The sequence below is a fragment of the Biomphalaria glabrata genome, chromosome 2 (assembly GCF_947242115.1).
Source record: "Biomphalaria glabrata chromosome 2, xgBioGlab47.1, whole genome shotgun sequence".
Classification (NCBI taxonomy): Eukaryota; Metazoa; Mollusca; class Gastropoda; family Planorbidae; genus Biomphalaria; species Biomphalaria glabrata.
In genome coordinates, this window is record NC_074712.1 from 59,249,407 (window position 1) to 59,267,845 (window position 18,439).

The 18,439-nt window shown below is 36.2% G+C and overlaps 1 protein-coding gene across 2 annotated transcripts in view; it reads left to right on the forward strand.

Moving 5' to 3' along the window:
- Positions 1–4,561: 4,561 nt before the first annotated feature.
- Positions 4,562–18,439, forward strand: part of LOC106074098 (uncharacterized) — a 93,021-nt gene continuing 79,143 nt past the window's right edge. The window contains exons 1-2 of one of the 2 annotated variants that reach the window (XM_056021725.1): positions 4,585–4,700; positions 6,269–6,397. The gene's annotated coding sequence lies outside the window, so the exon portion shown is untranslated. Of the gene's footprint in view, positions 4,701–6,268; positions 6,398–18,439 lie in introns of both variants that reach the window. The other variant, XM_056021728.1, reaches the window with a different exon arrangement.

Consider the following 18,439-nt stretch of genomic DNA (forward strand, 5'->3'; position numbering starts at 1 on the left):
TATTTACTTGTGTAGCAGGCAGTGGTTAAGTCGTATAGATCTTCCATCTATGGCCGTCACCTAAATTAAAATGTATCGTAACACTAATAGTCCAATATTTAATCTACATGCTTACATATTACTTCCTAATGTGTCTTAAACGAATAGATATTAATTTGTAATGTCGTTTTATCCCGTGCTTTTTCTTACAGCCCATCACCGCAATTGAGTATGGGGCGGGCAGCCAACAATAAACTTCCAAAGACTCCATAGTCCCCTGTCTTTGTCCATTCGTTCCATCTTGCTTCAGACCTAACCAAACTCTAAAGTGTCTGCCTCTAGTTCACTTCGCCAGGTGCTTATAGGCAGGGCCGGTCCTACAGATTGCGGGGCCCTATGATAAACGGATTGCGCGGGGCCAAGTATGAGTAGGGATAAGGATATAAGTGAAAATTAAGATTTTGTATTAGAAACTAAATATTGAATGACACCCTGTAATGACAATTTTGTCTGTTTTTAAGGAGATTTGCATGAGTTTTCAGAAGATTTTTATAATTTCAGGTGATTTTCATGCCTTTTTCGTATATGTTGCAATTTCAGAATAATTTTAGAAACCCTTTTAATAATAAGTTAAAATGGTTTAATTTAATATTTTTCATCTACTATTCGCGCAGGGCCTATGAAAGTGCGGGGCCCACTGCGGCCGCATAGGTTGCAGTGGCCTAAGACCGGCCCAGCTTATAGGATGTACTCTGTCTCTATTTCCTTGTGGGTTTCACTTCTTATCTTCTTATCTTATATAATACAGACGTTACTTCAAAAAAGAAGATAATTACGTCCTACTCGTAGGTCTTTGCTAGCCCTGAAGGAAGGTCTTTGCGATCCATGACCGAACCCTGTGATGTGGCTATAGAGTTTGAGTTAACTTTTTTTTAAAATAGTGATTAGCAGGTCTTCGTGGGGTCCAATAGCTGTTTCAATCCTGTTTCTAATCTCTTCATTCGTGATGCGGTTTTTGTGACACCTGTAACATATTGGTATTAAGATCTTTCTGTAGCATCTTATTTCCATTTGCTAGGATCATCCTCTTGAGATCTACAGTCAGCGTCCAAGATTCGCATGCATGTAAGAATATGTCTTGTTCTGTCTTTATTTGCTTATGGGCAGGGGAGGGCAAGTTGTTAATATTTAGGTGTCTGGGTGGGGAAGACCAGATGGGAAAGCGAAGCGCATATTGACCAGTAAGTCTCCAGTTATTTTGCTAAGATCATGGTAAGCCTATAAGAAAAAAAGCTACTACTATTCAAAAAAATATTTATTGTGGAAAAAAAGTAAGCACGATCTAGATCTATATAAATTAAGGATATTCAAAACCAGCATTTAAAAAAATTAACATGAAAAGCTAAACTTAGCTCCCTTTAAATGTTCACTCCCTTTTAAAATAGGATTTCTACGGAATAAAAAAAAACAACACATATTCAGGATCATGTTTGTATGGGAAGGAAAAGAAGCTTAGTTTTCATTAGCTTTAAATTAAAATTGTATTTTAAAATAGAAAAGAAAATCTGTTTAAATATAATTTTTCTTTGGATCTGGGTTTCGACACGATTATTAAATACCGATTTCTGTTGCTCTTTTTTTTTTTTTAAATCTATAGGGGGAGCCTAAAGAAACTGGATTTAGTTTCATTTTTTTTTTGTGTGTGAAAATATTGTAGACTATACTAGATCTAGTTACTATCAGTTTTCTACCAATCTGTAGAAGTGTTAGTCATAGATTTATGACTCTATGACAATTTACGTTCACCGAACATGAGCGAAGCCAGGATTTTTTCACGGTGTGAATGTGTGTGGGTTTAAGGGTTTTATGTTCTTTTGTAGGCAACCCTAAAATAGGTTCTTTCTGGAGTTCTGAAGCACTGGCGCCAATGTTTTTCTTTCTTATCTTGTATATTACAGACGTTAGGCTACTTAAACTCTTTTAAGTCTTTGGTTTTCTTGGCTGATTCAGGCAACCCATTCCATTTTCTAATGGGACTAGGGAAGAAGGAGCAAAAAATGGTTCTAGCGCAGGGGTGGGCAACCTTTTTGTATCGAGGGCCGTTTTAAAAAAAGTTTGGGAATGGCGGGCCGCATATATGTATATATCTTAGAAAAATACTCCAGCTAACTGTGTAGAATGTCTTTTAATTCATATTTACACTGTATTATAGTCACGTTTCTTTCTTTTTTTTCACACTCCACAACAATTACAGCAAGAGTTAGCAATTTTTTAAACCAATTTTACGATTTTTTAAAATTGCTGTTGTCTTTTTAGATCACAATATCCCCACAAATATACAGATGTACTTAATGTGCAGCATTTTACTCTTACACTCGTGCATAATTATCCGGAACTGTGGACCTATTTTACTAGCTTTTAACCCCTGTGACTGCTGTCAAATTACAGTCAGTCAACATTGACCAGTGATTATACTTGTTTAGTTTCCACAAAAAAATGTTTGCTCACTGAATGAGACAATAATATATGTTTCGGAAGTTAAATGTCGGGACCAGCGAAACCTGCCCTTGTGGAGGATCACCAGATAATGCTAACCATGTCCTTCTATGGTGCATACTAAATCAAGAGACCCGAACAAGACTCTCCAAAGACTATTCGGAGAACTGCCTGATCTGGAAACCAATGCGCGGTCCATCTCAGATATAGCATTACTGATCTGAACCCTCCAACATGTAAAATGAGAACAATGAAGAAGAAGAAGAACAGATGTATGTGTACCCAAATAGTGTGAACAGCAGCAACGTTTTTTAAAGTGTAGAAATACAGCTTCTGGCACCCATAAGACTCCCGTGGTAGTACTGACTGGAACTTCTCTTTGCTTGGAGTTATGTCCTCTGGAGCTGAATCAGCTTCTGCGATAAATGGTGAGCTGATGGTATTGAAAACTGGTTCTTGACGTCTTAATATTTGCTTTTATAAATTGCACAATTAAGGAATCTTAATAAGCGTTGTACTTTTAATTATTTCACTAAAATTAGTTTCACCTTTCAGCAAAGGAAAATGACAAAAACTATTTTCTTTTGCTTGCCTGTAGAAATGTGAAAGCCCTGTTTGAAAAGATTTAACATGGCGGATACATTGGATATTCATTATTTGTTCATAATTCGGAACTACCAGTGGCTAACACCCCTAGATCTAATAACTTTATTTACTATTATGTATCACTAACAAATGCTTAAAATTTTATGCAGCTTTGTGCAAACTTTCCTGTTTAGAGTTTATGGTTGGGATATTTTTAATTAAAAAAATATATTTTTTCTCACTCAAAGATCGAGCTCCATCAGTTGTTACACTTGCCATCTTGTTCCAATCCTACCCAACACTCAGAGATTGTGTCTTGAATCGAGTGTAATCTTCGTTTACTTAAAACTTTTATAATGAGACAGTTTCAATAATTTATATAGATATATTTTTTAATATTTGCATATTTATATGTATATACTGTGGGCACACCTGATTTCTATAGGTGTTGGCGGGCCGCATGAAACACTTCGGCGGGCCGCATGTGGCCCGCGGGTCGTAATTTGCCCACCCCTGTTCTAGCGTATGGAATAAGAATGTGACTTTATCTTTGTGTCTTTCTGGGTATTTCATTAGGTTTTGTTTTTCTATTTGTAAATTATGGTGCAGCGTTATATGTATGATAGCTACTTGACTTTTTATTTTTCTGTCCTGAAGTATCTCTAAGTTTAGTGATTTTACAAATAGTGTTACTCTGATCAAATGTGAATATTCGTTTGTTATAAATCTAACTACTCTTCTGCGCTTCGCAAAGAGGTGTATAATTGTCTGATGAACAATATAATGTTACTCAGTCTTGGTGCTATTAGAGCATGGTTTCGTCTTTATTCTTGAATGAACTTTTCACACAGAGCAGAAGAGTATCCGAGCAGCAATACTCATAGCACCTAATTCATTATGCTCTTTTCCTTTATCTATGATATTTCTTAAGATATTTATTGGAAATTTATCAACTCTACCCACGGCTGCTGCGTGGAGATATAGGCACCCCAGAGCAGGGCCGGCCTTAGATATTTGGAGGCCCTTCTTGTCGATGCTAAGAACGGAAAATAAGGTACATTTTTCGAATAGAGTTTCTTGAGATGATTGATAATAATAACTTTCTGTCTTCTTTACATAGAAGGCGGCGTCTGCGTTCATTGTTAGAGATTCCGAGAAAATCTGAAATACTTACAACTTTTCATTTATGACCAGATTTATCCAGAAATAGAAGTTCTTATGAAAACCAGAAATTGTCTTTTACATTCTGAAAATAAAGCTGCACGATCAGTGATCACAGAGCAGTTTTATTCTATAACTATTCTATTCTAGATCTAGATCTTCATGATATTGTGTGAGAAAAGCTTCCACTTTGTACTCTGTGCCGCTATAATATTTTTTTCCCTTTCAAGATGCCCAAATTTTATTTGGGTGAATTTTTTTTTTAAATTTGCCAACCCATCTCTGAAAAATTAATAAATTTAGTTCAGTGCTAAAAGTAGTATACAGTCTTGAAAGAGGATTTTAATTGTAGAGTAAACTTCCGGTTTCGGTTCCCTTATTAAATACAGTCTAGTTAATCTAGTTACATATGTTATGATTCTAAACTCCAATTTCATAATTTATCTTCTAGTCTAAAATCATCTTTAAAAAGCCAAAAGGTGAGGGTCTATCTAGACGTTGATTTAGATCTAGATCTAGATATTCTTAGGATTATTTTAATTTAGAAGTTAAAAGTTACAGATACTATCTTGAGATAATAGTAGAATCTAAACTAATCTAAACTAATAGTAATAGATCTAGATCTATTACTCAGATTATAATTATTGACAGAATCACACTATCTATTCACTATTGTCACTTGTGACTATTCAACTATTGTCACTATTCACAGGTCAGATACTGTAGTCAGACACTGTAGTGTTGGTACTTAATTATACTCACTATTAATTATTATTTTATTATGTTTGTTTGTTTGTGTTTTACATGTTTCGGATGTTCCTTCAGAGTTGAAGATAATTACTTCCTAGTCCAAACCTCCCGCAGGATGACGGGGGATGGGAGCGGGCAGGGTTTGAACCCTGGACCATCGATAAATCTGAACGACAGTCCAGCGCGCAAACCGCACGACCAGGCAGCCATATTTATTATAGATCTAGATCTAGTAGTGTTAGTGTTACAGTTACAGGTAGGGGGTGGTATACTGATTACTGGGTGTCAAAACTCAACTGAAAATCTGTCTGGGCATTTGATTTTTATTTCATCTGGCCCAAAAATTGTATATGATTATATTATATGATAGACATCCAATTCTAGGTCTAACTGTCCTCAAAAAAAACATTATTGATTATGTTAAGTTTGATAATGCATCATTTCAGTCATTTGTCTTTGTATTGATAGCTGTCACAGTGTACACAGTAACATGCATTCATACAGACAATACAGTGAATATAAAAACGTCGCTCAGAGTGCCCCTTAGCCTTATGTAAGAGAATACTTTGAAACCTTTGACAATTTAATAGATCAAGACTATAGATGTGCCTTAGTAACATCCATGCAGCCCTTATTTTATAAAACAGACGTGATTTCAAAAAAGATGATTACTGTGGTCCTAGTTAGTCCTACCACCCCATTTGGGTACCGGCCCACTGGTCATTTTTCGGAATGCCCTTATTTCCATTTAACCAGTCTGCTCCTGTTATCTTATAATAATAAATAATATTAATTTATTAGTAGTTGATATAATGATATATATCTAGATCTCTAGATTTTTAGTTGAATTAGTCTTAGTCATACTTGGTACTGTCATAGACTTACATTACTTAGAGCAGCAGTGTAGCTACAGTTCTTGACTTATATCTAGATTCCCTAGACCTAAAATTGCCTAAATACTTCAACAGAATTAAATAGACAAAGATTTGTAGAGATTTTAGAGATCTACTAGATTTAGATCTAGAGTTAGATCAAGTCTTGTAAGTCTAGAGATCTAGATTTATATAGATTTTAGAATCTAGCCTGTAGTGTAGTCTTGTAGTCCACACTAGATGATATATCAAATTAATACTACTAATAGTAATTTACTAATTAGCATTAGATCTAGAAGTAAATAAGATTATTATTCAATTCATTCTAAAGATGATTAGCCTAGAATACTCTAGTTTCTAAAATTTCGATCTAGAGTAATGTAATGTAGTAGACTAATCTCATGTCAACCTTTACTTTTAACTAGGGGTGGACTGGCTATCTAGATCTAGGCAGTCATATGCTTTGTGGGCTGGTGTGACCGTCAAATGGGCCACTTTGAATGAACCAATACTAGCCACATTTATTTGTCAACACCCATTTAACCATTGTTTTGGTGAGTTTCAATCTTGTATAGGTCAACACACTAAGATTAACAAACAACATTTAAGACTTCATGTTTTGTAATTGGTTATACATCCAATCATGAGGTAGTAGAATCTTGCAACAACATTACAGTAGATATTGACTTAATTTGAGTTGGCATTTTCTTCTTCTTCGTTCTCATTTTACATGTTGGAGTGTTCAGATCAGTAATCCTATATCTGAGATGAACCTCACAGTGGTTTCCAGATCAGTCAGTTCTCCGTACAGTTTTTCTTCTATAGAAGGTTTTTCACTTTGGGGTCAGAGTGTTGTTCAGGCCTCTTGATAAAGCATGCAGCTTTGAAGGACATGGTAATCATTCTCTGGTGATGCTCCACAAGGACAGGTTTCGCTAGTCTCGACTTATAGCTTCTGGAACATATGTTGTCTCATTCTATTGTGTCTGGTTCTGAGTCGAAAAATTATACGTTGGTCTTGTCGAGATAGCTAATAATAGGCGTCCTTTTTCTTGTAATTGGGATGTGAAATGGTCCAATTCTCATTTATTCTACACTCTTAATATTTTCATCATTTCTTCTGGGTAGAGAGGGGGAGGCATTACAAATACATTTTTGAATCCATGAATAGAAATAGGAAAGACATTTCTGCTTTATGAAATGTGTAAGAATAGGCTGTAAAGCATCATGACAGATGATTGCAAGGTTTCATACTAAAGGCTTTCTACAAGAAATTGTTTTGGACATTAACCATTACGTTTGTTGAATAAGAACCTTAAAATTCCTTGAATGTTGATTTGTTAATGTATACAGTTGCAAAAACTTTTCATGTGTTACACTTTACTCTATTAGTAGCTAAAATCAAATAATTTCAAAACCATGTCATAATGTTTTCTATTTAAACTAATTAAAGTTACAAATGTTCTGTAGATTGTTTTTTCTATGAATTAAAATTTCATTTAGGGGGTATCTGTGAGAAGGTTTCCATGCTGCCTTTAGGCACTTAGAAAACACAACTTGAGTCTGGAGTTAGGTGGTCAAAATGTAGCCAAGTGGTTTTGACCTCTCAGCCTCACATCCTTTTCTTGCATGCTTGCGCTCACTTTTTAATGCATTATCAAACTTTGTTATGATTTATTAGGGCATGTGCCATTAGATACACATCGCATGGTAAAAAAAATTGTCGGCCAGATCATATGGTTTTGTCAGGGCCGATTTTGACACCCTGTCTGCACCCGCTTTTGACTTGAGACTTGCTTGTTGTAAAATGATTCAAAATGTTTAAATTTATGTTGTGTTTCTGATGTTCCTTCAGATTTTGAATGGCAGTGTTCAACCATCGCATGATAATCCAGAGTACATACCACCTGACCAAGCCATCCTAGTGTCCCATTGGACTGAGTGGTCTCTACAGTACAACTGATTGTTAACTCTCGATTTTCTAGATTTAGATAGAGACTAGATCAGTGGACAGCAAACTTATCTTGACTTGCTTGAAAATGATGGTTCGCATAAATATGTAGACCCTTGTAAAAAAGAACTACTAACTCCAGTTTTATTCAGTTGATCATGCGCATCAAAATATACTTTTAGGTGTTAAAAAATCAACACATCTTCTCTTATCTTTCAGAGTAAACCAAATGTGCTGTATACATAATTCACATTTATTTTGCTCAACAGCTCTATATCAGCTTTATTCTTTATATTTTAAATCCAACAAATGCATTTTAAAGATTCCAATATCAATATTGAAGGCAAAAAAATGTAGTTCTGTAAAGTAAGCACAAAAAGGCTAGCATGTCTTTAATGTTTCTTTAGTCTTCTTAAGAATTTATTCTGAAAAGCAAATGTCATTTTTAGAATTATTTTCTCGACAATATTCTGATAGGTATGGAAAGTGAATTTAGTGAATCATTATCTCTGCACAGCTTACAATCTTCTCAAGAAGAACTGCTTTTATTTCAGTACACAGTGAAGAAAAACATTTTAAAACATTTCCTCTTTATTACTAAAGACATCTTGTTATGAAGCAGAAGATCCACATACTCTCTACCTCTTTTCTTTTAAAATAGCCACCAAACCATTTCTTGCACTTGTTAAACTTTTCGCTCAATCTGTTGAAATCGACCATTGTTAAGCCAATACTACTTTATGGAGCAGAGACCTGGAGAAAAAATATCACCACCATGAAAAAAATTCAGTTATTCATCAATACCTCACTGAGGGAGATCCTTATCAGCTGGCCAGACAGGATCTCAAATAAGGAACAGTGGCAAAGAGCAAAGCAGCAGACCATTGAAGTAGATATCCTTCAGAGACGCTGGAGATGGATAGGTCACTCCCTTCACAATCCTGCATCCAACATTTAGAGGAAAATGGATGACATCTCTCTCTGTATAATGAGAGACAATGATGCAAGGTGTTCATAGTTATCTTTGCTCATATTTGTTTTATTATAGGAATACATTCAAGTTTAATGATGCAAGATGTTCATAGTTATCTTTGCTCCTATTTGTTTCTATATAGGAATATATTCAAGTTTAATGATGCAAGGTGTTCATAGTTATCTTTGCTCATATTTGTTTCTATATAGGAATATATTCAAGTTTAATGATGCAAGGTGTTCATAGTTATCTTTGCTCCTATTTGTTTCTATATAGGAATATATTCAAGTTTAATGATGCAAGGTGTTCATAGTTATCTTTGCTCATATTTGTTTTATTATAGGAATACATTCAAGTTTAATGATGCAAGATGTTCATAGTTATCTTTGCTCCTATTTGTTTCTATATAGGAATATATTCAAGTTTAATGATGCAAGGTGTTCATAGTTATCTTTGCTCCTATTTGTTTCTATATAGGAATATATTCAAGTTTAATGATGCAAGGTGTTCATAGTTATCTTTGCTCCTATTTGTTTCTATATAGGAATATATTCAAGTTTAATGATGCAAGGTGTTCATAGTTATCTTTGCTCATATTTGTTTCTATATAGGAATATATTCAAGTTTAATGATGCAAGGTGTTCATAGTTATCTTTGCTCCTATTTGTTTCTATATAGGAATATATTCAAGTTTAACTAAAAAGGAACAAAGAGCATGCATAATAATAAAGTTCACTTTCTTCTATCTAACTCTTCTCCAATGTTAAACAATCTGCACCACACATCTAGGCCAATCAAAACAATCTACATCACACATCTAGGCCAATCAAAGCAATCTGCATCACACATCTAGGCCAATCAAAACAATCTGCATCACACATCTAGGCCAATCAAAACAATCTGCATCACATATCTAGGCCAATCAAAACAATCTACATCACACATCTAGGCCAATCCAAACAATCTGAATCACACATCTAGGCCAATCAAAACGATCTGCATCACATATCTAGACCAATCCAAACAATCTGCATCTCACATCTAGGCCAATCATAACAATCTGCATCTCACATATGGGCCAATCAAAACAATCTGCATCTCACATCTAGGCCAATCAAAACAATCTGCATCACACATCTAGGCCAATCAAAGCAATCTGCATCACACTTCTAGGCCAATCAAAACAATCTGCATCACACATCTAGGCCAATCAAAACAATCTGCATCACACATCTAGGCCAATCAAAACAATCTGCATCACACATCTAGGCCAATCAAAACCATCTGCATCACACATATGGGCTAATCAAAACAATCTGCATCTCACATCTGGGCCAATAAAAAAAATCTGCATCACACATCTAGGCCAATCAAAACCATCTGCATCACACATATGGGCTAATCAAAACAATCTGCATCTCACATCTGGGCCAATAAAAAAAATCTGCATCTCACATCTAGGCCAATCAAAACAATCTGCATCACATATCTAGACCAATCCAAACAATCTGCATCACATATCTAGACCAATCTAAACAATCTGCATCTCACATCTTGGCCAATCAAAACAATCTGCATCACACATCTAGGCCAATCAAAACAATCTGCATCACATATCTAGACCAATCAAAACAATCTGCATCACATATCTAGACCAATCAAAACAATCTGCATCACACATCTAGGCCAGTAAAAACAATCTGCATCACACATCTAGGCCAATCAAAGCAATCTGCATCACACATCTAGGCCAATCAAAACAATCTGCATCACACATATAGGCCAGTCAAAACAATCTGCATCACACATATAGGCCAGTCAAAACAATCTGCATCACACATATAGGCCAGTCAAAACAATGTGCATCACACATATAGGCCAGTCAAAACAATGTGCATCACATATCTAGACCAATCAAAACAATCTGCATCACATATCTAGACCAATCAAAACCATCTGCAATACAAAACAAGGAAAACAATCAGCATCACACATTTAGACTGTAACTGTAACAGTTAAAAAAAAAAGAGTCCTACAAAACAGACTGGCCAGAATTTTCTTTCCTTTTGAACCAGATCTTTTAAAGTTAGAGCATGTAGTATGTCCATTTTTTATAGATAGGTTGTTATTTGTATGTATATAAAAACTCTTGCATTCAAAAACTGATCATGCCGCTTCAATAAGCTGTTAGCTTATCAGAGTGTTTGTTTATATTCTTAAAGTAAAAAAGAAAATTGGGTCAGTGGGGCTATTTTATAATAACTCCATTTTGACAGCCCAGTGTTCCAGCTCAGTGGTCCCAGTAATACAACCTTAACATCATTTTGGTTTGACTAGACTTTCCACCAAGGCACCCTTTGTCTTTTTTGTTTTAAATTATCAGCTGAGCTTGACAAAGTGATTAGAGCACTCAAGCAGATTGTTTATGTTTGGTTCTTTGAAGCATTTTACTGTAGAATATAGGATCTTTTGTTCTTGGAAGCATTTTACTGTAGAATATAGAATCTTTTGTTCTTGGAAGCATTTTACTGTAGAATATAGAATCTTTTGTTCTTGGAAGCATTTTACTGTAGAATATAGAATCTTTTGTTCTTGGAAACATTTTACTGTAGAATATAGAATCTTTTGTTCTTGGAAGCATTTTACTGTAGAATATAGAATCTTTTGTTCTTGGAAGCATTTTACTGTAGAATATAAAATCTTTTGTTCTTTGAAGCATTTTATTGTAGAATATAGAATCTTTTGTTCTTGGAAGCATTTTATTGTAGAATATAGAATCTTTTGTTCTTGGAAGCATTTTACTGTAGAATATAGAATCTTTTGTTCTTGGAAGCATTTTATTGTAGAATATAGAATCTTTTGTTCTTTGAAGCATTTTACTGTAGAATATAGAATCTTTTGTTCTTGGAAGCATTTTACTGTAGAATATAAAATCTTTTGTTCTTGGAAGCATTTTACTGTAGAATATAAAATCTTTTGTTCTTGGAAGCATTTTACTGTAGAATATAGAATCTTTTGTTCTTGGAAGCATTGAAATGCACTTGGCTTTTACTATTTTAACAAATCTTTCATCAGCTCAATCAGTTTGTCTGTCTAGTCAAAAGTTCGTACACATAATTTCTCCCAATCTGGGATCAAACTGAAATTTTGCACAATTATTTCTTTTACCTGACAACACAAGAATCAATAACCCTTACTATTGGTAATTAATCATTTTGTTTGATATCTCTAGCAAGGGAAAGAAATTGTAATTGATTGAAGTGGTGGTATAAGCTGAATTAGTGACTCCCCTTTATAGATCGTTATCTGAGTATTAGTGAACACAAACGTGAAAAATAGGACGAGATTATAGAAACAATAGATAATTATATAATCTTCCATGTTCATAAGCTTTCCAATAGCAGAGTGGTTACCGAGTTGGCTTTTAGAAGCCTGAGAAGGCTTGAGCCATTAGTTCGAATTCAGGTCGTTACCCCTTTAAAAAATTTTTATAAATGCTTTTTTTTTTTGTTAGCCTAGATCTATTAAAAATTTAATTACATGGCTGTTCCAGACTAATTGATACAAGAACGCTTGATATAAGCTTTGTTGTTTTTTTTTAAAGTATTTTTTATGGTTCTTGTTATTCTACTGCAAGTCTATATTGTTGCATAGATGACTAAATATACAGGTGTATTGGACTATCTAGTGCACGTCTATCGATCTACCAACTGAACAGCACAGGTCTGTTGAATTACCAACCTGCAGAGAATAGTCAATCTCACCACACACTGTGCTGGTCCCCTGATTTGCCAATATTTGGTATAGATTTATAGGTTAATGATTTTTTTCCCTTTGGGTTGTTGGTCGACAATTTCGTCCCGAGATTTCCGGAGTTTTATTTAGTAGCACTCTAAAACTGGAGTCGTGTCCCTTGTCCCGATGCTATTGTCTAGCCAACGTTTTCAGGAAATTGGTTGGCCTGTAAATCCTTTTTGTTCCCTGCTCTATCTAGATCACGATCTATGTCTTGGGCGTGTTTTTGGTTCTCATAATTTATTTTGAATGTCAACGATATCCTAGTAATAAATAAGTAATTACTTTAATGCCCGTGAATTCTAGTATTTGTTACGTTTCTTTCTCTTTTACCCTCCCCTTCTCTCTTTCCTTCTCTTCCGCTCTCTCATTCTCTCTGGACCCATCCCCTTTTTTTTTTTCCATCTTTTTTTTTTTTTCTCTCTGCGTATCGTAATGCTCGCTGATATAGACTTTTGACTTGGATTGGAACGCACACATAATTTTGTGCCACAAATTATAGTTTTAGTTCTCTCTCTCTCTTTTCACCCCCACCACCACCCAAAAAAAAAGAGTTAGTCTTGCAAACAATCTCTGTATTGTCTTCGGCTTTTCAAGTCAATATGGAAATATTTAATAGATCTCTTTGTTGATATTCGACCGCTAACCCACGCTCGCAGAGATATTTGGTGTTCGCGAGAAAAAAAATTATTGATTTCTTTCTTTATTTTATAACTCTGGAAACAACTCAGACATTCATGTAGCTATTTATGGAAATAGAAATAAAATCTGTGGCATTTTACGTCTCGAGAGACGATCTTTTCCCTTTGCAACTTCTTGTGTGACTAAAGAGGCCAATCCTTGATACACAGCTGCGATCGCAGTTTGGGCATATATAATCACCAGGCGCCGTTGCATTTTCACCCTTCTTTATGCTTCTGTTGTGTATGACATCTGCAATCCGAGACCCTTCCTTTATGCTCTCTCTCCATGTGGATCTGTCCAGTGCCACCTCTTCCCAGTTGCCAGTGTCGATTTTGAAGAGCTTCATGTCGCGTTTGCATACATCCGTATAACGTAAAAGTGGGCGACCAGCGGCTCTCCTGCCTTCTATTAGATCGCCATACAGGATGTCCTGTGGAAGTCGACCTACTGGCATTCTACGAACGTGGCCAAGCCAGCCAAGGCGTCTGCTGCTGATAACAGAGCGGATGTCCTGGCATTCTGCTCTATGTAGCACTTCCTCATTGGTTATCTTATCTTGCCACCTTATTTTAAAGATCCGCCTTAGGCATCGGAGGTGGAAGACATTCAGCTTTTTTTCCTGCCATGAGTAGGTTGACCATGTTTCACTTCCGTACAGCAAAGTGCTCATCACACAAGTCCGGTAGACTAGGGCTTTAGTACTGCTAGTCAGCAATATGTTGTCCCAGACTCTTTTCTGCAACCGTGACACGGTGGCCATTGCCTTGGCTATCCTGTTGTTTATGTCTTTATCCAGTAGAGTGTTGTTGGATATGATGGAGCCAAGGTAACAAAAGTGTGTTTATGCTTTAATGAAAAGACGTAAGCGAAATTTAATTGTAATTTCCCCAGTGTGGCCAATTGGCTAGTATTTTTTTTCCCCCCAAAGTTATACACAAACTGTCAAATTTCTAGGAAAATATCAAGGACCGTTTTTTGAGATTCGTTTCCAGTTCCAACTTTTTGTTGATTCCTGAACCCACGAAGAGTTGGCATGATAGGATAAATTTTTAATAAAAAAAAAATAACGTGAGTAAATAAAGCTTTATATTTAGACTGCGGCCATACTTACAACACATTTTTTAAAGTCCCTTTCTTGTAAGTCTTTTTTTTTTTTCCTACCATTAGATTGTGTTGTTGTAACCCTTTGAACTTGTATTTAATGTGTCACTTCCGTCTGCACTTTCTTATGGCTAGAAACTTGCTGTACAAGAATGCTGCTGCAATCTGGTGCTGAGCGCCCCCCACCCCCCTCCATTCACGGAATGTCATTTGCACTTCCGGGAAGTTAGAAAGTCCTGCCGGGGGGGGGGGAATGTTTAAGTTTGCGGGTCGTGCTTGTAGGATGGAGGGCAGGTTGGCAGCGAGAGGGGGTAGGGACTGGATGGGAGAGCTCCAAAAGATGACCACTAAGTCTCCGGTTATCTTAATAGATTTGTGGAGCCAGCGACTCGTTGGGCTTGCCCGTAGGTCGAAAGCTCTCATAAATCCATCCATTACCTGGTAGACTATTAACATCGCCAGCCATTTCGTGAGTCATTAAGACAAGTCACTTGAGTGAGTCGTGAATTAGCCATCACCTGCCATTGTCTGACTCGTTTCGTGAGCAGTACATTATGGGCTCATTCGTCTCCCATTAATGATTGTAAATTTTAAAAAAAAAGTGATCCCCCCCCCTTTTATTCTCTAATTCTTGTGCCAGTAGTTAACTTTTAAGTACGTCCCCTTACTGTGTAGAACCACATCAAGTATTGAAGTGAGATCTATACCCGTAGTAGGTGTAGTTTGAGTTATACCGGCACTAATTAATCCACGATTTTTAGCGGCCCCCGAAAGGGGAAAAGACTCATTAGTTTTGTGCGAAATGTCTGTCCGTCAGTCCCGTTTAGATCTCGTAAACTAGAAAAGATATTGAAAATCCGACATCACAATGTTTTAGACCATTCAAAGTTCTGATGCCACGGCTACTTTTTTTTTTCTGAAAGCGAAAAATCTAATTTTTAAAATCAGTTATGCAAGCAGTTTTTTTAAAGAGAAAAAGCTAATTAGTATGCATTATAAGTTAGACCTAAATTAAAACGAATAGTAATCTTGTAAACGTCATTTTCGCGAACACTTTTTTTATTGCGAAAATATTGTCTTTTTTTTTTTTTTTTTAATAGTGCATTCGAATAAGAGACTGAGCCTTTCCAAAACAATTACATCAATTATAAGACTTCAGTTAGGCCAGGAGGCGCGGTAGCTGAGCGGTAAAGCGCTTGGCTTCCGAACCGGGGGCCCCGGGTTCGAATCCTGGTGAAGACTGGGATTTTCTACTTCGGAATCCTTAGGCGCCTCTGAGTCCACCCAGCTCCAATGGGGAAAAGTAAAGGCGGTTGGTTGTTGTGCTGGCTACATGACACCCTCGTTAACCGTAGGCCACAAAAACCGATGAACTTTACATCATCTGCCCTATAGACCACAAGGTCTGAAAGGGGAACTAGTTAGGCCAGGTTCACATCTAACTTTGCATTCACTTTCACCTATCCTTTGATCTGCGGGACTGTTGGGGCACTACACAAGATCTGTTAACCTTCTTTCTCCATTCTTATCTCTCATTTGTCTTTGATATAATTTCATATGCAGTGGCGTAACTAAGGGGGGGGATGGGGGGGGGGAGAATTTTAAAATCCCCCCGGGCCCCCACCTAGGGGGTCCCCCAAATGGGTGTCCGAAATTTATTGTAAATACATAAATTAATAAATTTGATTGACAAATAGTGTCAACGGGTGTCTTTTTTTTTCAACATTTATGGATTAAATTTATCACAAAGACTAAACCTAGATCTAGGTCTATCAGTACGTTGACTTTGTTGACATTTTAAAAATATTTTTTCCCACAGAGATCAAAGTTTTTTTTTAAAGTTGGTTTTACATTTTAAACTTTGTTGCCACGAATAAAACTGCACGATATACAGCGAATTCCAGGTATCTTGTTACCTTTACTAATAATAGATCTAAATGGCGAGTATTTTATGGCTACACTAATTAACCTGGAATCAAAAAATTTTACAGAATCGAGTATAACAGATCCAAAAGTTATTCTTAATAATGCTAGAATAGTCCAGTATTCGGGTTTGGCGTCTATAATTTCAGAATTAAACTTCAGACTCGAGTTATTACCCCTCTATTCATCTTTCCTCAATCCAATGGAAACTCTATTTTTATTTCCATCTAATCCTTTTGCTTTCGCACAAAACATAAACAACAAACAATGACGTAATATCATATAATTTTAGCACATCATTCCTTTAGAAGTTATTATCACACCCTTCCTTTTAAAGTTATTAAAAGTGATATCTACTAGCAGGGCCGCCCTAGCATTTGCGGGGCCCTATGCGAAACGGATCGCGCGGGGCCTAGTCTGGGTAGGGATGAGCATAATGTCAAAATTTTTTTTTTTCTAAATTAGAAAATAGGCCTACTTTCGTCTTTGCAATAAATTTTTATCAAATGAAAGCTCGCAATGCCACTTTTTATTTATTGGCACCCAAAAAGGTCAATTTCGTCTATTCTTCAGGAGATTTGAATAAATTCAAAAAAAAGTTCAGGACTTTATCGTCTATTTTGCCTTTCATGAGATTTCCAGGAGGCCCTGGAAAATCAGGAGGTCACAAAAACCCTGTTATTTTATATACGTTATAATGGTTTCATTTAATAATGTACACTTAGAATTAGCGCGGGTCCTATGAAAGCGCGGGGCACACTGCGACCGCATAGGCTGCAGTGGCCTAAGGCCAGCCCTGTCTACTAGGAACTTTAACAATTCGTCCACTTCTGGTTGTCTTGACTGGCACAACAAGTTCTCTAGACGTTGGTCTATAACTGTCTGTTTCGTTTGTTCCAACAGTTTGCAGTTCATTGTCTCCATCGGTATCACAGTACCCAGAGATGTCTTCATCGTAACTCTTATTCAAAAAGCGTTGATTTCTTCTGTATGTTTTTCCGTTTGTCTTTATGATGTAAGATCTGGGTGCTGAATGTTTTTTAATGACAACTGCTTTCTGCCATGTTTGACCTAGACGAACTCTCCGACAGAATAATCTTTAGGGAGTCTTGCTTTTGCATTGTATTTCACTTTGCTTTTCATCTGTCGTTCGTTGAGTAATGTCTCTGCATTTTCAGCTACCGATGGTTTCAATAGTTTGGGATCAGTTGGAATGATTCCCTGAGTCTTCTACTCGTCAGCAGTTGTGATGGTGAATACGGCAGTCCACTTATCGGAGTATTTCTATACTCGAGCATAACGAGATATGGATCTTCCCCACTTTTGTATTCTCTGAATCCTTTTTCTTGAGCACAAAACATAAACAACCAACAATGACGTAATACCATATAATATTAGCACAAAATCTTCTTCATGCAGTGGAAAATGAAGAATTTTTTGCCTATCTTGAATTCTGGTCAAAGCTCTTGCGCCCAATTAATATAGTTCAGAAGAAACTACAAAATTCTGGACTGCATATACGGGAATCTGCTAAAGAAATTAGTACCTTTTCATGCTTTCTGTAAAATGATGAGAAACTGACAAAAAACCAATCCATCGAAAAAGCAAAAGAAGGTAGTAAATACTATGGATTCCCTGTAATCAAAACAACCAGATGAAAGAAAAGACTTGATGGGAAGTTGAGTTATAATGTAGGAATGTCAATAGAACTGCAATTCAAACGTGTTGCGACAGAAGTGCTGGACAGATTTCATATGGAGATGAAGAGCAGATTTCAAAGGTTGGGTTTCTTCTTGAACCAAGACACCTGTTAGATGAAGACCCGCTTATGACAAACTGTGCTACTTTTCCTGTTTGTATGATGAAATAAATGGCAAATCGCTTTTTCAATGATGTCATTGATGCACGAGCACTTTTCATCAACAAACCAGTAATACAACCACCAACAGACATATTGAGGAAACAGGCTTCATATGGTAATTACGTGTGCTCAAATTTTGCAACCTCCTCCGAATACTGCTAACTCGGGCCACTTCCATTACGTCATTTGAGAGATCATTCTCAAAGCTCAATTTATCAAAAGCTATCTCAGGAGCACAATGACACAAGAAAGGCATCATGGCTTTAATGTTAGTGAAGTCACAAATACTAGAAAGTATCAATGTAGTT